Source organism: Camelus ferus, chromosome 23 (genome assembly GCF_009834535.1).
Source record: "Camelus ferus isolate YT-003-E chromosome 23, BCGSAC_Cfer_1.0, whole genome shotgun sequence".
Classification (NCBI taxonomy): Eukaryota; Metazoa; Chordata; class Mammalia; order Artiodactyla; family Camelidae; genus Camelus; species Camelus ferus.
The window spans coordinates 5,572,460-5,600,452 of NC_045718.1; the positions used below are offsets into that span (position 1 = coordinate 5,572,460).

The 27,993-nt window shown below is 36.2% G+C and overlaps 1 protein-coding gene and 1 long non-coding RNA gene across 6 annotated transcripts in view; one reads left to right on the top strand and one right to left on the bottom strand.

Moving 5' to 3' along the window:
- Positions 1-27,993, bottom strand: part of BRINP3 (BMP/retinoic acid inducible neural specific 3) — a 338,833-nt gene that overhangs the window by 24,453 nt on the left and 286,387 nt on the right. The gene's annotated exons all lie outside the window — the stretch shown is intronic.
- On the top strand, positions 17,461-27,845 carry LOC116656674. The gene is made up of 3 exons (XR_004314653.1): positions 17,461-17,666; positions 21,455-21,457; positions 27,836-27,845. It is a non-coding gene; the product is annotated as an uncharacterized LOC116656674 (long non-coding RNA).

A 27,993-nucleotide genomic window follows, 5' to 3' on the forward strand; every position in this document is an offset into this window, starting at 1 on the left:
GAAGTTGTCCCCTAAAGCAGCGTACAGTGCTGCTTTTACTGGTCATTTTTATCTACACGATGCTATGTTACAATAGATTCTGGCAGCCTTAAATCTCTCCTCAGAGTAAATGCCACGTTGTTCCTGACAAATACTAATTGAATGTATCTGCCTTTCACAAATATAGTTAAAAGCTACCATTAATAGCTGAAAATTGATTGAAGTAGACAACAGCTGCTTTTGGAAGCAAAGACTCCAACGAGTAATGTGTTATTCTGGCAAGTGGGAATACACACATTTCAGACGTGCTATGGCCTGTCACACACACAAGAAAATTAGCTCTCAAAGTGGTATGTCAACATTAATTTTCATAGTTTTGTAATATCTCTAATCATAACCAATGGGGTTAGACAAAAACACCTGCTGTCCTTTCTGTTATTTGTTTGACAAATTGAAGTCAGAGGAGCATGACTACCATATAACTGGATACCCACCCTGGGGTAAGTGTCCTCATGTATTCTTGCAATGTCAGTGGCTTGTGTTAATATTCTAAAGGGATTAAACAATTTCAGAGGAACCCATTTTCCATTACCTTTCTTAATAGATTTTCTGATTCAAAAACAGAGTGAGAGAAATGTGTGTTTTTATTTACAGAGTAGTTTACCTGAAGAGACACTGAAGGGATGAGTTGAAGCTATCAAAGTACTTGGTTATTTGCACCTGAAATATTTTTTGTTTCTATCATGTTCTCTTTTTGTTCAATGAATTTGAATGTCTTGTGTTCTGGACATTTCTGCACACCGACTCCTGTTTTTCAATAGGACTGTAAAAAAATAGTGCTTTGGGTATAGGAACATCATCATCCTCACAGTTACTCTTCAACTTAAAAAGATTATTACTTCTTAAATCAAGTTATAGTTGGTGAAAAGGAGCAACTGCCACTATTCAGTATTTAAACTACTACTCTATGCAAAATATACTTGACCTTCTCAACATAATGTCTTTGCAGAATAGGGAACTAAAAGAACTAAATCCTTTTGTAATCCAGTTGTTCAGCATTACAGCTAACTGTCTCATTGTTATTCAGGATAAATTAATCTAAGAAGAAACATCTTGTTAAAGGCTTTATAGTTGTAGTGTCAATCTTTAAACATTTTTGCTTAACAAATTTCTACAAACATCTTGCAATAGTACAAACCAAAATGTGCACATAACAATACATACAGTTTAATGTATAACGTTCCCACTCTGCAAATAATTGTTTAAAGTCTGAAAAGACCTAAGGAGCCTACATTCAATTTCTATTAATTTTTCATAACTTTTTAAATATAAAGTTTTCAAATGCACACAAACAGTAGAGAATTTCCCAGGTATACATTAGCCAGCCTCAACAACTACCATTTCATCTTGCATGTTTTATCTACTCCCCTTCCATTTTTATGGGGAGGGGTGGTTTGGAAGACTTTAAAGCAAATCTCAGATCTCATGTCATTCTACTCAAATATTCTATATGTGATTCTATATGCATCTCAAAATTTAAAATGTTAGAAGGATAGTAACTTACATAATCACCATTGCCATTTTCACATAACGAAATTAACCATGATTCATCAACACGGACTAGTATCCAAGCCACATTTCAAATTTCCCTGAAAGTCTAAAATTAATTCTTTTTAATTCTTAAAAAAAAAAAAAAAGGATCCAAAAAGGCTATATTCTTAGGTAGTTAGGCAGCTTAAATCTTTTTCTGTCTTTTCTTCTTTGTTTCTCCCGATGGCACTGGCTTTTTTGGAAATAAGACCAAGTTTTGTAAAATATCCCACTCGATGGATTTGAGTGATGAATTCCTCAGGGCACTCTTTAACTTGCTCCCTTGTCCCTAATTAATTACCTGTAGACAAAAGTTGGCATCAAAAATGTGATCAGATCCAAGTGTACTGTGTTTTGGGCCAGAGGGTATAAAGACATTTTATAAGTGAATCTGAATATTTACTATTTTTATGTTTTAATATTGTGCCCTCAGATGATACACACACACACACACACACACACACACTCACACTCACATAGTATAAACAGCTCAGTTCAGCTTCCACACCATGCTCTGTGATTGTCTCAAAAAAAATTTCATTAAGAAATGGCCTGAACAGTGAAATTAAGCCAAAAAACCCAGATCATTCTGTCTAACCCTAGATTTCTGGTTCCGCCTGTGCAAATAAAAATAAAATGTGATACAGTAAAAATTACAGCGGGAACTAGGTTAAGAAATGGGTTTACAATAGACACAACCCTTCCTGGCTGGCGGCGGGGTAGGGGCGGGTCTTCACGTGGCCTCTAAGCAGGAAGAGCAAGGGATGTCGCATTGATTGAATAAGCGGCTGTTTCAGGCACTTCACCAAACACATTCATAGAACGCTCACTACTCCAAGGTAAATGCTATTAACACTGCTTTTTTCCAGAGCAGATTACTGAGACTCAGGGGCTGAATAACCTTCCTAAGGTCAGACAGGTAACGAGTTAAGTGCAAAGTAGGGACAGAGCAAAGGCCTTTCTACTCCCTAAGCGCAACCCTAGGAGTAGACTGATGACTAAAATGATGGGAGAAACCCCTGTCCAAAAGGCACTATTGTACTGCTTGTAATTCTTTTATTATAAAATGCATTCCCTTGCATCCAGGAAAAAAAAAAAAAAAGCCTGTAATTCAAATGAGGTAATTAGGAAAATATAATACCAAGGCTGCCTATTATAATAGAAAGTACTTGGTTGTAGTCTCAGCTTAACTACAAACTAATACTAAGTTTTCCTTTAATTTTAGCTTCAAAAGAATTACTTTGTGCATAACATGGTCATTGATTATTGTTATTAGCTAGTGTTTTATTTTAACTTTGTAATAGATGAGTATTTTTGTGAGGGCTTAGCTTTGCCTTCGTGGCTAATACCAGCTGCCTTCTATGTTTCACGTACTTTTCTAAACACTTTAGCTTTATTAACTCATTTAAGACTCAACACGAACCTGAGATAGGTACTACTATCTTCCCCATTTTGCAGATGAGGAAAGTGAATTACAATAAGGAGTGAAGTCATTTTGAACATGAACACTGAAACGGCTGGGCTGGGATTTAAACAGGCGATATGACACTCTTCTGCACTGCTTAATCCCACTTTTCCGTAAAACTAAAAAGCTTCTTTTTAAAGGCGCAGTAAAAGGTAATGGCATTTTCTTCAGGTAATTAAAAGATCAGTCAATTCTAAAAGACCTGTCTGTACATGAAAGTGGAAAGTGTAGTTAGTACTGAGGAAGAAGAGACAGGGACAAACTTTCTAGCAGCTAGAGAAAACCTAAATTATAACCAAATTCACTCATTTGTTCATTCAAGAAACACTTATTGAGCTGAGATTTTTTTTTTTAATTTCTGACATATTCATCAGTTCAAAGCTGCTTCCAAAAGGCTGTCTCATGTCTTTCTGATTTGCTTACCTGTGTTTCTACACATAGCTATATTTCTACATTAATAAAAACAGCTAAAATCTGAACTTTCAGAATCTGTTGAACTTGTGTTTGACATAAGAAGAGAAACAAAAGAGAACTGCTGTTTATACTTTTCTGGTTTGTTGCTAAACAAAGAACATAAAACTCAGATTCATTTCTGTTCTACCATTATGAGAATTACTATAAAAATTTACATTTTTTACATGTCAGTAGTTTCTAAATTTTAAGGTGTTACTTTAGGCTAACCATTTTTTGTCTTCCCTCTCTTTTGTTTTTTAACCATTTATGATCCAAAAAGTTTACTTACACTGAACGCTGATGTCTGTAGTTCAGGTAACTGGCTTGTGCTTTGTTAAGGCATGTTACTGGGGGGAATTATGAGAGAGACAGAGAAAGCACCAATGACAAGATTTAACTGTAGTTTATTTTGATCAATTAATGACTTACATACATCTTTTTGTGTAATAGAACTTTCTAGATGGAAGTCTCAGCATCTGGAATTAGTACCATTTGAGACATTGTGCTGCCTATGAACCCCTCAACTGTGGACCCCCTGCAGCTGGCTCCTCAGCACTGGAGTGGTCAGGGCCAGTGCCATCGGTGTCCACTGATCCTCAGAGAGCAGCCTTGTCATTGGTTGTTAGCCTTGTTTGCTAGCCTTGTCATTTCACAATAAACTAAGGAGTCAGTTTGTGACTCCACTGTAGTGGGACAAAATTTGCCACCCCAAAATGTTTCTCTGGCATGCAGATTATTTTGAGCTGAAAACAACAGAGGCCCAAAAGACTCAGAAAGAAACTTTGACCTTCCCCCAACTGCCTAAAAGAATTTATTTACATAGTGGGCCCATTCCCAGGATAAAGCTATTAATAGAGCCACATTTGCAAGAAATATGGACTAGGCCTTGTGAAGGAAACTCCAGCAGGGCCTAGAGATCAGAGTCCACTGTGTGTCACGTTGTCAAGGCTCAGCATTTATCTACCAAACATTTGCTTTTCCATCTTCCTGTCAATTGTCTCCCTCCCATTTGAAGTCCCAAACCCTCACATCCTCTTCTGTCTTGAGCTGAAGATGGTATTTAAGGTGAGGGTCTCAGTCATTCTGGCACGTTACTCATTTTTCCTGGGTCTTTCCAACGTATACATTTTATTAACCTCTTGTTTGATTTTCTCCTGTTAATCCGTTTTATGTCAATTTAATTCTTAGACCAGCCAGTAGAACCTAGAAGGGTAGAGGAAAGTTTCTTCCTTTTCAGCACCATCAAATCTCACAAGTAAATATCTCATTGCTGCCTTTCCTTATCTCTTTCCTTCAAATTGCTAGATCAGGGATATTTTTATTTTTTAATTTATTTTATCTTTTAGGGAAAGGAGGTTAACTCCTTTCTCTGGTCATTACAAAGGTATATTTAAAAAAAAAAAACAAAGGCTAGCGATAAGAAGCTAGAGATTCTGAATTCTAACAATACAGAATTCTGAAGAGCCCCGTTCTTTCTCTCTCTCTAGTATTATTGTTCCTTTGTTGCAATCTTATTGCACTGCAGTCAATGCAAGATGAAATATTTGAAAGTAAAATTTTACCATTCCATGAAAAGGGTCTAGACAATATTTTGTTACCTGGGACATGTGTATTAGAAAATACAACATATGAAAAAAGAACACACTTGGTTTATCAACTAGAACACATAAATGTGTCATTATGATTAATGTTTCCTTATAATGGCAAGCATATACATAAAATTTTACAAACCTAGTTTTTATTAAGTGCAGAATTTGCCTAAAACTAGTTATACACAAAAAATACCTGTTAGAGATAACATTTGAATTATATACATACAGTGCCCACTGATAATGCATTTCTCAGTCCATAGACTAAAAAAAAAAAAAAACCGATTAAATTAAACTATGACATATCATACAGAATTGAAAATAAATTAGGGAAAATGCAAACAAGAAGTACTATAACACAATATGTTAATATGTTGTCAACCAAGATGAGAATGGCATGAAATAAAATTATGGAATGATGAATAGGTCAGGCAAATTTGCAAATCAGAAGAAAAGGTCTTGAAATACAACCTCCTTCTGAATCTGACACACAATGTTCTGGGCTGGAACTGTAGTCTGCTTTGCTAAAGGCAGACTGTGACCAGCATTATCTCCAAGAATATAATAAAATGTGTTTCACTATTTGGGGTTACAAAGAGGATGAAAATGGTATATTAACATTAAAGATAAAACCAAAATAAAACAAAACAAAAATGAACTGCAGCCTTGTAGAACCAAAAGCACGGAACAAGGTAAGTTGTACAAATAAAAGGATAAAGCACACATTCAGGGAACCTAAAGACAGACAGTATACAGAGTGTTAAACAGCAAAGCTGGATGAATATCCAATGATGCTTAAAATCAATGTGCACAGATAATGCTACTGAAACGGCTCTTTGTATACATTTATTTATAAAAGGCAATAATATTTCTGTAAATAAATGCTAAACTTTTTATTACCTTGTTCCCCTGCTTTGGAATGTGTTAAAATGCAGACAAAACCTGAATTAGTTTACTTATGGAAAACTTGCATAAGCATAAATGTGAAAGTTTAGCCAGTAAGTACTTATTAAGTTCTAATTATGTGTCTGGCATCATTTTGGATAATATTAAGTGAGGAAACTGAGAAAGGGAGTATTAAAAAAATAAATAGGAGACTTTTTCTTTGTGAATTCCAAGTGCCTATTACGCTAGAAATGCATAAACATATGTAATAAATATACGATGGAAACAAAAAGCAAATTACAAGTTATGCTAATAAGTGTGATGGGAGTTATAAAAATACAAACCATGTGGATGGAAAAAAACAAAAGAGACCTGTTATGTGGACCAAGGATTGCAGAATGAATATACTATGGACAAATGGAGGGAAACACTAGGACGATACTGTTGTGGAGAATAATATGTTACATGGCATAGGACACAGTGGAGAGTCATTACCAACTTTCCTCCAAATGCCTGTGGGTTTTTAGAGTCTCATTATCAACTTGAACTCAGCATGTCTAATACTGAGTTCTCCTATTTTTTAAATATTATTTTCTGACAGTGGATCCAATGTTCATTCATATACTCAAGACATGACATGGTCTTGAATTCATTCGTTTATTTGTTCATTTACATATTGATTCATTCATACACTCTCTGGTTAGAGGTATAGATGTTATACTGAGATGGATAATGCCCCCCCCAAATTTCATGTCCACCCAAAACCTCAGAATGTGGTGTTATTTGGAAATAAGGTCTTTGTAAATGTAATGAGTTCATCTTAGAGGAGTTCAAGCTGGATTAGGGTAGACTCTGGATCCAAGCACTGGTATCCTTACAGAAGAGGAGGTGGTACAAGGACACAGACTCACAGAGGAAGAAGGCACGTGACCACAGAGTAGCGACTGGAGTGGGGCGGCTACGGGCCAAGGGACACCGAGAACTGTTGAAAGCACCAGAAGCCCGCAGGGGCAAGGAGGGGCTTTTCCCCAGAGCTTCAGAGGGAGTTTGGCTTTGTCAATACCTTCATTTCGGATTTCTAGCCTCCAGAATGTTGTAGGAAGAAGTGCCTGCTTGTGTTTAAGCCCCTCCGTTTGCGGTAATTTAGGAAACTAACACAGTTACAGGTAAAGACAGAGGTAGGTAGGGCTTAGTCGGTGCCCGGCACTGAGGTTGTGAAGATGAGTGAATCTGAGGCCATGCTCTTCAGAAGCTAAGAGTCCCATGCAGAAAATCTGGCCATGCACTTTGAATTCTCCCGCTGTGGGAACAGACTCACCATGAATCCTGAGCTCCTCAGAACATTCTTGCTGAATGCGCCAGGCGGCAAGCTTATCTGTCTCCTGAGACCGAGCAGTTTCTAAAGCTGGTCACACAGGCAGCCAACGCGGGCAAGGCGACCACAGCCCAACGGTGGTGACTGTGGCATAACCAGGCACCTCCCAGGGCAGGGGGACTGGCTTGTTTACTGATTATTACGGTACTTGGTTTTTTCTCAGAAGGTGCTGGGCCCTTGGTGCCGGGCTTCTCAGCTGGGATGAAAGTCCATCACAGATAACGCATCCGTCTTGCCCACCCCTTCATCCCGTGTGCACTGGAGGTGAGCGGAGCTGATGTAAACTATGCTAATGTGCTCTGCGCAGTGAGTCATAAGGTCCTTTGTCTCTGACTCAGGAGAGGCTTGTCTTCTATCGACACCCGTGAAAGGTAACAGGCTCACAGGTTAGCGGGCAAGGAGGTAAAGAATCTCAGAATCCTGCACACTTCCTGACACTTCCTTCTTATACAGTTATTTACTAAATTTTATTGTTTCATCATTTTCAGTGTCTCTTAGCTCTACTCATGATGCCACCAAATCTATTAATTATATTATTAAAAATATTGTTAAAAATTGTTTTCTAATTGAACATCCATATCACTCAGCAGGAGAGAAAAAAAACAAGTGAGTCCTCATTGCCAAGCTCCCAGTGCAGCATCCCAGGCCCTGTGTCTGTTCAAATGCAGTGCTTGAAATTTGTACCTTACTATCCATCCCTAAACACTCCCTTCAAATTATCAGCTATTAGCTAAATAGGCTTACTTCCACCCCTTTGTTTAGGTAACTGCATCAAACTTTGCTTAAGTCCTGGTTTTACATTAATGGACAAACCCAGTAGAGATTCTCTAAGCTGCCTTCAGCTACCCTAACCCTTGGTGATTCTGAAGTCACTTAAAGTATCTCTATACTTTTATATAGTCTATGCCCTAAGTGAGCTGCCAAATGGTGCTAAGCTTTTGAGGGCTAATGACAATATCGTACGGTTTTATTTTCGGAGCCCAGCAGAATGTATAACATATAGAAGCTTCTCAGGAAATAATGATTTACATTGAAAATAACATGAAACATGAAAATGAAACACAGTGGTATTTAACGATGCCATTCCAATTTCAACAGTTTAAAAGCTGTTTTAGAAAGCTCATTGGTTTATGCTGGGTGTCTAAAAAATAGTTTTGAACACGAAGCTTTGCATGTAACACTATAGGTATAAAAACTAATTTGACACTATTTCATAGCTTATCAGAGGAGGCAGAGATGTGCAAAACTGATGTAAGAAGAAGAACAAAGAAAGAAGAAAATTGTCGTCTCAGGCAATTAGTGTACATTACCATCAATTCAACTCTGGGCCTTTCAGGAAAGCCAAAATTAGTGTTTATATTTAACTGGAATCTTTACAGATATACGACTCAAACTCTTGAACATCATGAGAAAATATATTCTATTGAGTGTCATGAAGGTGACTAAGAAAATTAATTAGATCAGCATTCACAGTGTACCATGAGTCAGAGAATCATGGAAATTAGTGCAGGATAGGACCTTGGAGATCACCTTGTCCAACCCCTTCATTTGGCAGATGAGAAAATTGAAACTAGATTGGGAAGGATAATTTCCCAAGGTCGCACAGATAATTAGTAGCAGAACAAGACCGCGAACATAAGTATTCAGACTCTAAACTAGGGCCCTTTGAACTGAATAAAGGTCATGCTGTCCCAAAGCATTAACAAATAAAATAAAGATCTCCACCATCAAGCACATTCTGAAGAAGTAAAAGTAAAGAGCTATCAATATATATGTAATATAAAATGTCATAGAAACATATGTAGATCAGCACATAAATCTGTTCGCTTTTAAACTTTTTAAAATATATATTTGTTCTTCTTAAAGAATGTGCTGTACATTTCCTTGTAACAATTATTAACATGAGGCCTTTGTTGATAATGATGAAGGCAAAAGCAGTGAGAATGAGATAGCTATTCAGAATATGTAATTGATTTTCTGCACAGTTCATTTGATTGTATCTTTAAAAATGTGCTGCATTTCTAGAACTGAATCTAACACATGAAAATTAAAATCACAGTGGGAATGGTATGGCAGAAATGACTTGTTTTCTTAATATTCATTCTTCCTTTCTTCGCGTAGAAATACACTTTTTATCTGAGTATGTAATCCCTCAGCCAGAGGTCATCTTCCCTAACCGTTCTTGCAGCTAAAGTGACCTAAGAATAAGCTCTGGTCTCTGGGTTGTAACAGGGGTGAGACGTTCAACTTCTGGGTCATGCTTTGGAAGGAACGTATGGGCTCTTTCCTATCTCTCCCTCACTGCTGCTGGAATGGAGTCACTACGGTGATAGCTGAAACAGACATGCTGTCCGCTGAGATGAGAGCTGAGTGTGGAAGACGGCAGAGCAGCAGCCAGAGGACCCTGGCTCTCTAGTCTCTAACATCATGACACCATCATACCAGACTTCAGAGTCCTACGCGGTTACTTACATAAGCGGGAAAGATACTTCTGGCCTGTGTCATCTTTGAGTCTTTCTCTTCACAGCATTTTATCATATATCCTACCCAATACAAACAACTTTGATTCGACTGGGGAATTGAAAAGTTTACATGAACAGACAATTTTACCTGCAGACTATTAGACAAAATTAGATTGAATACCGAGCCTTTGCTTGACTTCAAGCTGACAGTAATTCTTCCATCGTAAGAAGAATTTGAAAATATAATCATCCATTTAATGATTCATTGCACAGAAATATTGATTTAAAATTAAAAAATAATGATTTTATTCAATTATATTTCTGCACTTTCCATGAGGTCACCTTGAATTTAGAGGAACAGCTACTGTAGCACAGGGAGGTCAAGTCCACATTCTTCCTCCCACCAGTCTGCACTGACTGCCTCTCCTCTGTGCTTTTCTGGGTAACCAAGAAATATATTCTGTTAACATACCTGTACCATAGGACTTACCATCCGGTGTTATAATTGTTCATTTACTTATCTTTACTTTCCACTGAAGGCAGGACACTTCATTATTAGCTCTTTTTAACTCCCAGCCTACAGACAATGTTCAGTGTCTGCATTGGCTGTGTCCTTTCCCCAGACCTACATGGCCAAACTCTTTCTCATCTTTCATGTCTTTGCTCAAATCTTACCTTTTCAGAGACTCTTCTGTGAAAAATAGCACTCATCTCCACAATCAATCATATCAATTTACCTGTTTATTTTCTCTACAGATTTCAATCTTATCTGAAATTATCTTCTGCATCTATTTGTAGACTGTTTATTACCTGTCTTCCCCCTTGCAGCCTTATGGAATGTACATTGCCATAAGAGAAAGCCTGCTGGGATTCAACAACCTGGAACACAGACACATTTTCTACTGTCACTGGATTTACAGGACAGGGAAGAAAACAAACATTTAACACATAATTACAAGGATAATCATTAAGAGAGTTGATGTGGCTCTTATGAAAACAAAGTATTGAATTTAATCAGAAACAGAACTCATTTATCTCTTAAAAGTATGAAACATAAGCTCACAGAATTTCATTATTGTACACAATATGAGATTAAACTGCAAATGTGCATAAATGAGTAACTTGCAGTATGATGAGTCTTTTCAAATAAACTGTGATCTAAATTGATACTTGAAAAAATCTTTTTATATGCATTTGTTTTTCTTTCCTCAACTAAAGGGGTCATAATACATTTGAATAGCTATTCCGTCTTTTGTTTTTGAAACTGGATAACATTAATTCATTTTATGTTTACCTGCCTAGGTAAAGAATACTTAGTGAAAATACATGTAGTCAATAATTTAATTTGAAGTATTAAAGTATTAAAAAACATATTTAGTTATTCATTCATATGGAGTGCAAAAGATTGGGTTATTTAAAACATTTTGTAAAATACAAGATCAATCTTCTTCTAAGTGATACAATTAAATGTTAGTTCTGCCAAGATGCATTCGGTTTTCATCCTGTCTTCTTTCCTTTTTATAATGCTGAACATATAGATTGTCTCAAGCTATACAATCTGGTTTTGTTTCTCCCAAAATTGTTTGACTAAATAACAAGGTACTATAGCATAGCCAAGCTGTCCAATAAGACTAACCATCACAGTGTATAGATTAGATGATACATGTAAAAGATAAACACGTGGTAAGTCCCCAAGAAGTAGTTAGCTCTTTTCCTAGACTTTAAAATGGCTTTTAACTATGTTATTTCATAATTTAATAACTTAATTTGTTTATTCTTCAAACAGTTGTCAAGGGGCTAGTATATGTTACATAACTGACAATTCAATTCTATCTGCCACAGATTATTTTTTGAAGCTCCTAATTGATAAATCAGCTTGTCTGTATCAAATGGACAAGAGTTGGTTAATGGATACAGGTTATCATTATCTACTTATTTCACAGAATTTAAATACCAACTTGTGTCCAGAATGAAATTTCTTAGAAGAGAATTCTGCCCCACATCTGCCAAAACAGGATACAAAGCCATGTTCAACACATGCTATTTGCTAATAAAATAGGTTCCCAATATTAACTCTCATTTGATACTTGCCATGGCTTACCAATTCGACAAATGAATATTGGAATGGCTTTACCTATACCTGAAGGAGCAGATAATCAGGACAAAGATTAAACTATGCAAACCAATTTTCTGATATACGTGGGGCAGAGTGACAGCGCATAAAGCATTTACATACAGCCAGCGTTCGGCAAACCCTTGCTGAATCTACTCATTTATCAAGGCTTGACTTATACCAGATCAAAGAAGCTCTTTCTGTCGATACCAATTCTACAAAAAAAAAGTGCAAGATACAAAATATCGTAAAAACTCTCTAAATGTGTCTGATTAGTATCTCACAGGAACAAACACTTAAAAATTCTGATTCGACTGGGTAAGTCTACCATGTTTATGCAGGGGAGTCAAACAGAATTTCTACTAGGCTTCCATTTATACATAGTTTAATTTCTGTCAAAACAAAAACAAATCAAATTCAACTTTGTTTGATCATCTCATTTACACAAAGCCACTCCATCATTGTCTGTTAGGTAAGCTCAAGGTAAGGCACAGAAGTGTGAGAAGGTTAATAATAAACCCTTCTCCTTCATTCTTTTTATTCTGACTGATGGTTTCCTCTCTTTATAAACCAATTCTAAAATTTATCCAGCTCAGCCAGTAATTAACAACAGAAGTATCTTTTTGAAGTGAAATGATAGTAATTTTATTGTCTCTTAGATCAAGAGTGCACAGAGAGACATATTTTTTTGTCATCTACATGCAAATAAGCATTGAACTATAATTTGAGTTTGTAGTGCTGTATTATTTACCAGTTCTGGGGATACTTGTAATTCATGCAGTAGATAATCAGAGCATTACATTCTTTTAAGTACCATTAAAAAAGAACAGGGGCAGTCTCCGAACACTAAGGACAGTAAGCCAAGCTGTGTTTAGAGCAGCAAGCCTGATATGAAGCAGGAGAATGCTACTGACATGATGAAGACATTTAAACTGTAGATGATGTTACGAAACAAAAGGTGGTTTGTAGCTGCCTATTTAGCAGTCTTTCTCATTCCTCTAGCATTTTCTCCCAAAAGTCACAGAGGATCTATAGCAAAGTGGTCACATTTAACTCCATACACTGTAATGAATAACATAGGGAATGCTATTTGCACATTATACATATAAAATCAAGGTAGAATAAGAGGTAAACAGTGATGGTTAGTATGTGAATCAGGCAGCCAGTCCTAATTTTAAAACATGGTGCACAAAATTCCGTTCTTTAGAGAAAAGTCCTTTGTGAAAGACATCTCTTTTGGAAGCATGGATTTATCTTCTGCATTTCTGAATAGGAATCTCAAAGCAATTGTGCTCAAGCATAGGAGTTGTCAAGCAAGGGAAAATGGTGCCGGAGCAAGTGTGTCTTCAGCAAAGGATTCTAGAAGCACGTCCAGATATCAATTCTGCTCTGCCATCAAGGTTTCTGTCTGATTTTAGACATGTTACTTTATCTAATTCACAGGTTTGTCTGAGCAAATAAAAGAGCTGACTCAGATCTTTGAGCTGTTTGTGTGTGTGTGTGTGTGTGTGTGTGTGACTTTTTCCTTAAAAACCATAAAAAAACATATTTCTGCAAACCTTCCCAGGCTTGTTGCCTGGCCTTCAGGCTACCCTTTGAGCCATCAAGAGTCTAAACTCTTTGCTCTCTTTCTTCAAAACATTTGTGACTCTCTCTTGTAAAAATAATTAGTTAACCTACACTGAAGATTTATGAGATGATTCTGAGGTTAGCTAGAAATGTAAAAATCTTCTCATTGAAAAACCCCTTAAATAGTAGTAATAAAACAGAAGACATCATCTACTTCATCGCATTCAACCACTGAGACTATTTTAAGTCAGTAAATTATCTTCAACTCAGACGCCAAGCTAGAAGCCCACGCCTTTCTCATGCTTCTGATTCGCACATCCCCACACAACCATTGATCACCAAAGTCTGTCTATTCTATACCTTAAATGCGTCTCTTACGTATCCCCTTACTCGATGAAAATCTTTACTGTTTTTTGCTTGGGTATCCCCTGACCCTAATTTCAATCTCTTTTATCTATCTTTTACACTATCACCAAAGTGCACTACCTAATAAGTATATATGGTGGTACCACCGTCCTGCTCAGAAGGCTCCACACTGTGGGCTTATAAAGCCCTCCATGACCTTGCCCCACCTCCAGGTTCACTTTTATTTACCTTCTTTCTTCTTGAATTTTATGAGTTGGAAACTTTAAACTACAGTATACCTGGGCACTGCTGGATTGAGTGCTCTGCATTGGTTATTTACAACTGCCTTTGCAGAGGTTAGTCATTTGCAGTAGATATAATAGTACCTACAACACAGAATTGTGAGGATGACTAAAAAAAGTATGCGAAGTGCACAACAAATGTTTGAACTGCTCATCACAGCCAATGTGTTAAGACAAAAAGAAAGTCTGTTAACTGCCTGCATCAATTGTTGACAGTGTCTAGTGTGAAATCCATGAAGTACTCAGGACCTACATGTGAAATCTGCCAAAAGCTAATACTCATAGATTCCTGAACACACTAGCAGTGTCCATGCTTCTGGACATTGTATAGGATGCTCCTTCTGACTAGAACCACCTAAAGATGGGTGATTTATCTGGCAAGTGCCTAATTAATCACTCTTTACATTTGACAGATATATATAACTCCATCGTGAAAATTGCATTAGCTTAATTTTACCTAGGTTAACAGCACCCTTCTGTTATGCAATGTACTGTGTCAAGTTGTGTCATGAAGGACTGTGTGACCTCAGCCATTTGAATTATATTAAGTTGGGTTGTAGAGGAATGTGTTTGAATACATCTGCATTGGATTGCATTTTAAGTCGTTTGTATCACATTTTCTTTTATCCAGTTGTAGCCCAAACCCTGACTATTCATCTTACTTCTCCCATTTCTTAGCAAAATGTTTAGCACAAAGTAGGTATTTAATGTGATTTACTGAATTAAAAACAGAACATAATAAACATATATTTACTCAGAGTTTATTCTCTGACACTCCTTTCTTCAAGAAGTGAAGCTTAATTCTCTCCTCCTTGAGTGTGGGTTAGATATGCATATAACAGATAGAAAAATGAAGTGACTTTAACGTCTGAGAAAAAGTCATAAAAAAGCTTTGTGTTTCCTTCTTGCTCTCTCGGATCACTAACTCTGGGGGAAGTGAGCTAACATATTAGGAGGATATTCAATAAGCACTTTGACAGGCCCACCTGCCAAGGAATTAAGAATTCCTTTGAATGGACTTGTCAGTGAGCCATCTGGAAAGGGCAGCCTCCAGCCCCAGTCAAGCCTTCGGATGACTGCAGGCCATCCTTTAATTTTACAAGAGACTAAGAAAAAAACACCCAACTAAGATACTCCCCAAATTATGACTCACAGAAATTATAAATATTTAATGTTTAAGCTGCTAAATTTTAATTTGTTATGCTGCCACAGATAATTAACATTTTATAGTTTATAGTAAGACTAGAAACATATTCTCTAAGAAAGCATGAGATTTTGCTTAGGTGGGGGTTTATATTTATTCACTTAAAAATATAATGTAAGACAGCTTATTACACAGAGCTAAAGTAATAAATTTGACAAATATTTACCAAAAAAACTACTACGTCTTATTGAAAAAAAATGTGTATGGCTCAGAAGCCCCACTACTGAGGACACATGACAGAGGAACTCTCAGAGGCAAAACAGGAAGCTGCATGTTCACTGAGGTATAGTGTGTGGTGGTGTGGGGGAGAGACTGGGTGCAAATAATTCAGGAACGTGTGCAAAGTATGGTGGGTGCAAAGTATAAAATACTATGCAACAATCAGAAGCCAAAAACTACAAGCACAGGAAAATTCACGACCTTAACAACATGTTTGATAAAAAAAAAAGGTAAGAAACAAAATGTATAATACAATTAATGCAAATTAAACATGCATACTTGAACATCATCCTATTTTACAATGATATATCCACATTTAAAGACATATATCAAGTCCAACAGAGTGGGCATCCCTCAGAACGGAAGTGAGGGCAAAGGATTAAAGAAAAATATAATACATATATACATAAAGTGAGACAAGGTCTTGGCATAGAAGGAAAATTACAACTATGGGCTGTGTGAATGCTTAACTCAAATCTCTGTACCTACGTTCCATCAAAATTAGACTGAACAGATCAAACAAAACAAACAAAAACCAGTTACACTGTTTCTTGTAGTTTGGAATTAAGAATACAACAGCGAAAAAGAGTCACAGTCTAATTGTGGATTTAATTCTCAATAAATAAGTGAAACAATAAACAAACAGAAAATACTGAATGAGCTCACACGCTATGAAAAGATTAGGAGTGTGACGTGTTAGACTGTAAGGCACACAGGCTACCATTGGAAGGGAGCCTTGCAAAGCCTCTCTGTGGAGGTGATATTTGAACTGAGAGCCGAATGATTAGAATTCACTGTCTTTGCAAAGCTGAGCAAAGAATATGTATTCCAAGTAGAGTGCAGATACTTTGGCTCTGCATGAAGGGGATAACGAAGATCAGTGGGGCTGCAATGTAATGAGTTAGTGGAGAGTGATGAACCCGGGGCCAGATCAAGCAGGATTATGTTAGTCCTAGGAGGCAGATTTGGATTACAGCCTTAAAGTGAAATAGAAAGCAAGCAAGAAAAAAATGTGTGTGTTTTTACAAAGAAAAGCATCCTGACTGCTGTGTGGAGAGTGAGTTTAAAGAAAGATGAAGGCAGAAGTGGAAGGAGGTAGAGGCGTTGTGATACCACAGCTATTGCTGTAGCTTCAGGATGATGTGATGGTCACTAAGGCAGTGGTGGGAGCAGTTGGGCTAGAAACACCTGGACAAATGGATTCTAGATACTTAGAAGAAAGCTAACAAGACTCGTTGCTGGATGGCCTATGTAATATGAAGGAGACAGCGAAAACATGGATGACTCTTATGTTTTTTATTTGAGCCATTAAGTGGATGGGGACACTGTAGTACAGATGGGAAATATGTAAGCATATGTTTAAAATAGTCTTGTGAGTGTTCGGTCAGTTACCTTAAATGAGACACTTGAAGCATGAACATTATTGAGAATTAACTGTAAAAAGAAAAAATGAGTATCACTTAAAGCTGCCTCTGATAACCTGAATAGAGTTCTCAGAAAATTTATAATAGACAGACATCCCCTTCCCCAGAGTTATAATACATAGGATTAAGATTACCAGTGCCGGGTCCCATCGGCTCTGCCTCTTACTAGCTCTTGGACATCAGATATGACAATTACCTCTCTCTGAATCCACCTCCTCCCATGGCCATGGGAATAATAACAGTACCTTCCCCACAATGATTACACAAGCTTAGACATGAAGAGTTCTTTGCACAGTGTTTGGTCCACAGAAATCCCTCAATAATGTGTCTCTCAGAAACAACACATCAAACCTAAATCAGATCATGTTCCCTCTCCCAAAAGATTTATTTTTCTGGGTGAAATTGGTATAATGGTCACCTTCTTTGTTCCAGAAAGCAAGTTAAAGTTTGAGGACAACTATTGAGCCAATTAAGAAATGGTCCTTGCCATTTGGGCGCTACTATCTAACAAGAAAGAAAGAGGTTCATCAAACAATCACAAAAATCAATATAACATGATATTTGTGAAAGGTGAAAAAGTACAGGTAGATTGTACTACAGGGGCAGGGAAAGGGACTGAGAGGGAACATGCCTAAGGAACAGTATGTGCAAAGACTCTGTGCTGGGCATGTGTGTCTGAGGAAGGGTGGCTGGTGGCGATTAAAAACAGTGTGGTCCGGAAGAGGCTCCAGACACAGGTAGGAGTGATACAAACCAAGCAGGCAAGAGCAGGTACTCTGATTTTATCCCAGAGCAAATGGGTGGGAATGGAATTACATGATCTGCTTTATAAAATGAGAACATATATTTTAGCCCATGCTTGTTGTAATGCTCACAAATTAAATCGAGGAGTAATGGCGAAGTGACAACATCCAGGATCACTGGTCCTGGAGGGCTGGAGCATGAGCCTTTAGGCAGGACATCAACCCTCTGGAGGAAGCTAGGAAAAAGCCAGGCACGGGATGTGTCCCAGGTCCTCTTTACTGCAAGTTTAGTGATGTGGGTCATCTACTTTAATCCTCATGGAATTCAGGGAAGATCTGACATCTAGAGTAGTAAATGGATATACTTCAAGTAACATCAAAAGTAGCTGCTAAGGCCTAGTCTGATCAGATTCTGGCCTTGCTGAAATTTAAATCTTTGTAAGAAACTGACGTGGACTTTCTTCAATTAATCTCCACAAGGCATTCTAGGATTTGTCACTAGACATGCATCTGGGAATTAATCCATAAGAGGTGCTATGAAAAGTTCTCAATTTAAATTGAGCGTCAGTAATGCTGCCATTATGGAATATTTAAATAAAATGTCTTTAAATGATAAATGTTTTGCTTAAGTCTCTCCACAGAGCGCTTTTATGGAAATGCTTCTGGGAATGTTCCCTGTTCCAATCAAGCTCTGGTATTTTTTTCATTTGTTGGTCAAATTTGGGCTTCTTTAGTTTTAGTGCTATGAAGATGACACTTAGTTTCCAGAGGTTTTGGAAATGTGTTATTTATAATGTGGTGGTTGCACTTAATTGAGGTGTGCTTATGAATGTGCTTATGATTGGGCAACAGAAACCACTTTTGGAAATTAAGGGAATATTGTAGGAGTAACCAGAAATCATGATTGTATGCTTCATATTCCATGGAGAGAGCAATTGCCACGCCAATTACAAATATGTTTGCATTTAATGTCATGACCAATGATATTTGCATCTAACACTTTGATTTTAGATTACAGCCTCAGGATAAACAAGAACATCAAAGCATTCATCTCAAATTGTGATTTTTGGAAAGGAATAGATTATAAATTATAAATAAATAAATAAATGCTTCTGCTGTAGTTTACATTCTTCACTTCATTTGAATATTTTAGAATGTTTACAATATATTACAATTAAAGGTAAGATAAAATGCAGTATACACCTTCACAGTTTACTTTGTTAAAATGTCTGTGTATTTCTCTAATTTGGTTATCTCTATACAAATATATAAATGTATAAAAAAAAAACCTACATTACTATAATAGCTAACTTCCTGCAGAACAAAATTAACATGAAATGAACTAAAAATTAAGTCTAGAAATAATGACAGTTAAGATAGACATGCACACACATGTATGCATGTGTGTGTGTACATCTTTGATTCATTTAATTACAATAAGAGGCACAGCCTTAGGTTCCTGTCTTTTTAATGATAAAGAAAATATTCTAAGACAGAGATTCTAGTAGAGTACAATCTTATTAAAAAATATTATTATCTGAAATCTCCAGAATATTATATTACTACCATTTTTTTTCATTTCCTTTAATTTTGCTTAAATTTTTAAAAATGCAACTCAATGTAGTTGATTTAAAGGAAGTTTTGAAAGTTGATTTAATTAGCAATGTACCCAAAGGTCCAACAAGAACTGTTTAACAAAAATCACCATCTTCTGGACATATATTCAGCCACCATGACTTGTCAACTCAGCTCGTGTCAGATAGATTCCTTCTCTTCTCTTCCCATTGGCAATGCACTAGTCGCAGGCTTTATCTAACACATTACTGGGATATACTCCTAACATTTCTTCCCATCTTCCCTCTTTGAACAATCTTATTCATCAAAATACTTAACTCCATAAAATAATGCTTCAATCATACTTGTCATCATTGAAATTTGAATTAACATGCGCTTACAATTTCAGGATACTTACTAATTCTGCTCTATCATCTAATTCATTTTTACACACATTTTTCAAATAATCTACATGAATCCTGTAATTTGAGGAGAATACTTATTCCTACCTCAATTTTTACTCATGAATCAATTTAAACAGACCTGTCCAAAATACTAGTAGGAAGCAAACTGAAGTCCAGAAGAACAGTGAAAGAGATGTATATGGGTTAATGATGGCCATCAATTATTGAGCACTACTATATGTCAAGCATTTATTAAGCAGTTTAATTTAAAAGAGCACTTGATTAAATCAACTCCAAATTTAAGTTGAGTATATAATCATATTAAATGCTTATTAGTGGCTGGGATATAGTAAATACTCAATAAAATTTAGATGTTCTAAATCCTCACAATATCTAGATGAGTAGGTGTTAACGTTTCCCCAGTCAGTATTCTGAGATCTCTTCTCCCATGAAGACAGCAAAACTGTCTTTGACTAATGAGGTAAAGAAGAAGTTACTGTGTAAGTCAAGAATCAAAACATTAAATTATTGAATTTTCAGTTCAAACATTAAACAAGAAATATCAGGATGCACCTGTGAGTCAGAAACAGTTTTGGTGGCCTACCCCAGAGAAGAAAATGGAAAGGAAACCCAGAGAACTCAGATGCTGGTCACTTTTCATGCTTTGTCCCCTGTGTTGAGCCAGAATATAGGTGGCACTGGTGGGGGCCTGTAATGGAACCCCTGTCAAGCTTTGGGACCAGTGCTCAGGGAGGCAGCAGTCTCTCTGCACACTTGCAGAACTCTGGCTGTGTGTAGCCTTGCAAAGATAGCAGCAACAGAGAGGAAGATGGGCCTCTGAAAGACTGACAGAACGGCAGAACAGCCAATTCCTTCCTTGGGTCCAGAGGATCAGGGGAAGGACAAAATAAATGAATAACCTGAGCGCAGGATGAAGAAGATGCAGAGGGGACTGTGTGTAGATTTGTCAGACCAGAGTCTCAGTCTGAATCATATACGCCTTCAAGGGAGCAGCAGGGACAGGCCAACAGAGCTGGAGTTCCACAAAAAGGCCATTCATAACTGAGTGGAATTTAGAAACCCTGTGCTGAGACAGGCTGGGACCTGGGACCTGGCACCCTTGACTGCAGGGTTTGCACCTGGACAAACATCTCCTGGAGCAGCAGAACACAAAGAAACTAAGAGGGACTGAAAATAACTGCAAGCACGCACAGTTGGGGCAAATTATGAACCACAAGATACAAAAGAGCTAAAAGCCAAATGCCACTTCTGAGGTGCCTAGAACAAAAGCAGGCGACTACATGTGATCTCTGCACACACACCACCAAGGGGGTGGGCAGACCACCTAAGCCATCCATCCAGCCCAACCCACAGATTCGCCCCTACTCTCACCTCATGAAGGAACCAGCCTGCCCCACCTCGGGGAGTGAACAAGGGAACCTGTTACTTGTTGTCACTTCCTTGAGTCCCAATAAAGCCTTGCCTTAATTTCTCTCTGGCCTCTTATCAATTTCTATTAATTAAAGAGTCCAAGGACCTTGATTAGTTATAATGTTAGGTTTAGAGTCAATGAATCAGTGAAGACAGGGGGAAAAATCCTAAAGAGATAAACTTATAACTGAGTGCGATGAAAATACAGACCAGAGGTGAACATTAGATTTAGAAAGAATATACCTACCATGCCTAGATGAAATTTCTGCATTAAATAAAAGAGATGGATGAATGTCAAAAGATTGCATTACAGAAAAAAATGATACTCTTTTTTTTTTCACATAAGAGGATGTAACTAGCAAAGTCATGTGATGTCCTATTTTATTTATATTTTAAATGTGAAGCAAATCATACCAAATCTTCTCATAGGAAGCATCATCAGAAGGAAAGGTGGATAGGCTGACTTGAAGAAAACAGTAAACATTTTCAAGTCACTGTAAAAAAATGAGAGAAAATGCTAATTGATTGCGAAGTGATATCTAGAGTTCTGCTAAGCCAGATCTGCCACCATGCCATGCTTTAAATAAGTCCACACAGTTAATGTTTTTCCCAGGAAATGGACAGATAATGTTATCTATGTCTTTTTTATACCCAAGATTCTATCTATTGTAACTATGTATTCAGTGTTTATTATGTTCAACAGAAGGGTTACACAAAAAGTAAAACACAATCCATGTCTCTGAGGAGCTCACTATTGGAAAGACAGATACATAAGCAAATAAATGTAATAAAAAATTTATAAGTCTTAATTGAAGAATGCTGAGCATGAAAAGGCAATTCTTAACTTGCTGGAAAGGTGGTTAAGGAAAATTTTCAGGAACGGAGGTAATATTTCAACTGAGTCTCAAAAGATATGTAGAAATTTACCAAGCAAATAAGGAGAAGAAATAGGGTTTAAGATATTAGGAAAAGAGTATCCAACTTGGGCTAACTCGAATATTTTATATTTTGTTCTACATGGCCAAAGCATTTCTCTACTTCAGTTTTATTTCTTTTGAATGTTGTTTGTATTGATGTAACCCTATATAAGCATTTTCACTAATTTTGAAAACCATATTGATTTGCACTTTAAAATGCACTTGTATGGTAAAATAGGGACCCTTATATTGTATATTGTATTGTAAATTAAAGACTCTTATAGAGATTAAACGTTATAAAATCTACTCTTATATATGATACTACTATCAATACTATAGGTTTATTGTTGGCAATGAGGCCACCTGCTATGAAAAAGTAATTTATCTGGGATGTCTGGTTACTTAGCTATACTGTATAAAAATGTGCCAGACATGGGACTATATTTCTGCTTATAAACCTACTACTAACTATTGGTCTTACCACACTCACAAAAGTTAATTTTAGATTAAACAAGGGGTTAATTTTTTTACTAAACCCAGAAATTTTAGGGCCAAACATAATTTAGTTTTGCTATTTTGTCATCATCACAACAAACATTTCACAAAATGAAATGCTGAAATTAAAGCCGAAGGGTATGTTTTCAAACTTGGTGAGATGAAGTGAACTGTATTTCAAAACACTTCAACGTTGAGTTAGTCACACAATTCAGGGATAACAAAATTAGCATTCCATGGATTCATTCATCAGAAAGTACTGGTTGCCTCTTTACCCACATACTGTAAAGCTATTCATACCAGCAGCTTAAAACCCTTAAGTTTGCCAAGTTTCACAGGTGCCTCCTGCAGAGAATGCCTCTGTAGTCTTCCACTCCTCCCCTGTAAAAGACAAATCGCTATTCACAAGAGGGGGAAACTTACAAACAGAGAGGCTATTTTTTAAAATCTTTGAAGCCAATTCAATTTGGGACTTGAGCAGTTGTACCTCCTCTTAACAACAGGTGCAGAGTGATACACTGGCTCTCTTATAAATACTCTTGAAAGGATCCCTTTGCTCTAGCATTTTAATGCCGTGTCGCTTTAAATGAGGCCAGCTTTTCACAAGTCTCCTAATTTAAATTCAGCAACTCTTCCATACTGTACCTAATTTATTTCACTAATGAAAATATCAAATGCCAATTGGTTTGTGTCTCCTGTGCAAATTTTGCTATTAAGATATTAATATATTTTATAGATTGGATGCTTCTTACATAAAAAACATCCCATTTCTTTATCTATACTCAATTGCTATACCTCTTGGCTATTTTCTAGTAATAAAGATGATTTTATGCCTGGAATTTAAATGCACATCTTTTTGATGGAGACTGGAATTTGGAGGTGATTGTCTGAAGTAGAGAGACAACTGGATAGACAAAGGCTATTCTAGACTTATCATCACCACTTTCTAACAGTATCATCTTTTGAATATTATTTAATACTTTAATCTTCATTTTCCCTATCTGTAAAACAGAACAATACATCCTGCCTTGCACATTTCAAGGAGTTAATGGGAGGATTGAATATAATATCAGTCATGAAAAACGTACATATGTAAGTTTTAAAAATGTAAGAAATAAATATAAAAAGTGAGTATAAAAGTGGAAAATCAAATATGAAACATTAAAAAAGACTCTTCTCCCAGAGAAAATTTTGGAGAAAATCTTTTCAATCTTTTGGTTGACAAAGATTTCTTACAACTTGAAAGCACTAGTTATAGAAGAAAATAGTTGATGAATTAGATTTCAACAACATTTAAAAAAATCTACTCTTCAAAGGACACCATTAAGAAGATGAAATGGCAAAACACAGGCTGCGTAACTATGTTCGCAAGTGCTATACCTGAGAAAATATTTGTATCAGAATGTGCAAAGAACCAGTACAATCAATAATAAAAAAATAAAATGCTCGATTAAAAAATGAACAAACTATTTAAACATACATTTCACAGAAAATGACGTATGAATAGTCAATAAGCATCTAAAATGATACTTGACATAATTTATTATGGGGAAAGAAACATGTTGTTAGCAGCATTCTAGTTGAGAAACCAGAAAGCTGAGAATTTAAACCTGGCTGGAGTAAACAGAGCTAAGAAATATTTTAATTTTTACATAGTTGGCTTTGGGAAAGAAAAGACAGAATTCACCTTACTGTTTTTTTAGAAAATCTCTTTTAACATGTATACATTGACCTTTGTTTTCATGGAAGACGCCACCTGAAAAACTGCAATGACATTGTACACAAATTTGAGTTGGGTTTTGGTTTTTGTTTTAATACTGTTTAACCGTCAGTAGTTTCTGAGAGGACAGCCTCTCAAAAATACTTTTGGACTTGGGAAAATGAAACTTACAAATGGAAATTTTTAAACATGGAATTGAAGTATGAAGACAATTTAGCTATTAAAAATGTTCACTTTTTGTTTCAGGAATATATTTTATTAGGAAAAGAACATGAAAACGAATATACGTATGTATATGCATGACTGGGACATTGTGCTGTACACCAGAAATTGACACATTGTAACTGACTGTGCTTCAATTTTAAAAAAATGACCTTGCTATACTAAAGAGATCTGAGATAAAAGGAAAGACTGGACATATGTCTGAATAACTATTACCAACAAAGGCTTCCTCAAAGTCCGGAAGTAATTTTATTTTACCTTTTGGAGCTTTAGAATTTTGGCTTGAGAGATCTAAGGTTTCTGAGCAAAGAATAGAGGGAGAAAGGCTAGATATCCATTCTTTTGTTTAAATTAAAGATGATTTGCAAAAAAATTGTTTAATAAAAAGCTGAAAACATTTTCAAACCTGAAAATCTCACGGAATTATACATCAGCAAGGAGTGGGAGAGGATGAACGACTGTGTCTTTGTAAAGGTCGTTGGCTTCTGAAGCTCGGCAAGACTCCACGTCAAGACTGCATCAAGCATCCTGGGTTGCTGTTGCTCTAGACCCTATGTCCACTCAGTTCAATTTAATTAAGTGATGATAACAGGTAATAAAACAGAGGAAGCCAGATGAAGAAAATGTGATGCTCCCCAACATCGAAAAAAGGGAAATTGGCTCAGCAATGGACCACTCAGAAGTCATATTTCAGCTGCTGTCTGAGGGATGGATTCCCAAATCACCAAAATATACAAGGAACTCTTACATTTCAATAGCAAAAAAAAATTAAATAACTCAATTGTAAAATGGGAAAGAACCTGAAAAGACATGTAACCAAAGAAAATATTCAAATGGTTAACAGGTACGTGAAAAGGTACTCAACATCACTAATCATCTGAGAAATACGTATCAAAACCATCATCACTTGTCAGGGTATCTATTACTGAAAAGACCAGAGACAATAAATATTGGCAAGGATGTGGAAGAAAGGGAACCCCTGCACGCTGCTGGTGGGAATGTAAACTGGTACAGCCACTATGGAAAACAGTATGGAGATTCCTCAAGAAATTAAAAACAGAACTAACATATGATCCAACAAATCTACTTCTTGGCATTTTTCCAAAAGAAAGAAAATTATCCCAAAGGGATTGCTGTACTTCAATATTTATTGCAGCATTATTCACAATAGCCAAGTTATGGAAAGAACTTAAGTCTCTGTTGACAACTGAACATGTAAACAAAATTTCACATATATATGTAATGGAATATTATTCAGCCTAAAAAAAGGAAATCCTGTCATTTGCAATATGGGTAAACCTGGAGGGTTATTTACAGTGAAATAAGCTGGACAGAGTAAGAGAAATACTGTAAGGTATCAATTTGCCTGTTTATTTCTTCTCTCGCCTCATTAAAACATTAACTCCAAGGTTCCAGGGAATCAATCAATCAATCAATCAATCAATCAATTTTATTTTGGAGGCCTATGCACCTTCTGTGCCTATAAATGACATTACATATTTATTTGTTGAATGAAAAAAATGAATGGTTATAAGGTCTAAGTAACATTAATTTTTAATTTTTTCTTCTTTCATAGTTAAGCTTTTTAAAAATAATATATTTTACTTTAAGTCCAGAATTTATGTTCCAATAGATATTGTTATGAAGTATTCATTTTCTTAACGCTTTCTCTAGAATTTAGAATCTAGAATTCCCCTTTGGATTTTCTTTCATCCAACAATTATCTAGGGGTGGATTGCTTAATTTCCAGTTAGGTAAGAATTTCGTTAAAAAAAAAAAACCTGCACTTCAAAAATTTCACTTAAAAATATTTAACCCTACTAGATTACTATTTTTAAATGGCCTAATAAATCTCTACTTTCAAAATGTTTTCAGATCAGGATATTAATGTGACCTTATAATAAATGTGTTTGTATGCGCTTTCCTAAACACGTGCCCTGGATTGCTACAGTTATAAGCCAAATTGTTACGTATACTTGAGTGTATTTCTAGACTTTATAGTATTTTCTACACTAATTGACTACTGTAGAGTCACAACCGCCATCACCACCATCAGTACCATTATCATAAAGAGATTTTTTGAGTGATTTTAATAAATGCTGGGAATTTACATATAAAAGCCAGTTTAATTCTCATAATACTTCTCTAAAGTAGGTACTATTATTACTCACACATACAGTTCAGAAACTGGGAAAAAGAGAGTGAAAGTTATTTGTAGTGGTTATTCATGGTAGTCAGGACACTTTCAAAACACCACCCCATTCCTTCAGAATAGATTTTAATACCCAGTGATGCCTGTCTACTAGCATTAACACCCTTTAAAATATTACTTATCACTCTTGCTTACTTGTTTTTTCCAGATAAATTTTGAGTCATGATGCATTAAATTGCATAATATTAATTTGAGGGGAAAATATTACCTTTATAAATAGTTTATTTTTTCCATTCAGAAACATGACTAAGCACTTCATTTATTCACAGTGTCCCTTAATATCCTATATAGTTTTGTTTTAGCTCATTTCCTTGGTTGTATTATACATTTTGACATTCTGGTGAATGTAGTCTTCTTTTCTATTACATTTTCTTACTGGCTTTGCTCATTTATTAAAAGGCTACTGATTTTTATTTAATCGTTTTGCAACTAGCAACTTCACTCATTTTCTTAGGGATATTGTGTAGGTTTGGTTTTGTTTTCTACTCCAGTTGATTCCCTGGAGCCTTTCCAGATACATAATAACGCCTTCTACAACTAATAATCATGCCCTTTAAAAAAATGTTAATATCTTTATTTTTACTAATTCCATATTCAAGTTTTATTTTACTAGCAGAACTTCCTAAACAATAGTAGCATTATTTACTAAAAGCAATAGTGAATATTCTTTTCTTGATCTTAAAAGTAATAAGGAAAACTTTCTTAATTTTAGGAAAAAGCTTATATACCTTCTTAAATTAATTACTCTATTAACCTCTTGATTTAATAAGTAATAGGTTCAGATGAAACAATTGGAGATGATAATATCTGAAGCGCTGCATAATGTAATGGCTTTATTTTTCTCTTATACAGGAGATCACTCGACTAGGCCTAGCGTTCTTAAGACACCGTTTTTCCTCTCAAAACACTGTTGTATTGATCTACCTTGCTTCAGTATTTCAGGGCTGTACGTTCCATTTTTCTTTCATGTTCACTTGGTTACATTTCCAGTGAAGAAAAATAAAAACTCTTTTGCTGTCACAGGCTAGGAAAAAAACAAAACAAAAAACGAGCTAGGAGCCGGCTTCCCTCTCGCGGTGACAGCCCGGCGTGCTGCCTTGGCTTCCCACGGATAAACTTCATGGAGTCCTGACAAGGGGCTCTGCTCCCCTGGTTCGCTCTAGCGGAAGAACGACGGGAATTCAAGAAGACAAACGGTGATCCAGGAAGATCCTCGAGCTGTGGCTGCCTTCGGTTACCTCCATCCAGAGACAAAGAAGGCTTATCTCCGAGGGACAAATGCTGTGTTTGCCCTTCTTGCAGACAGCCGTGAGAGGAAGAT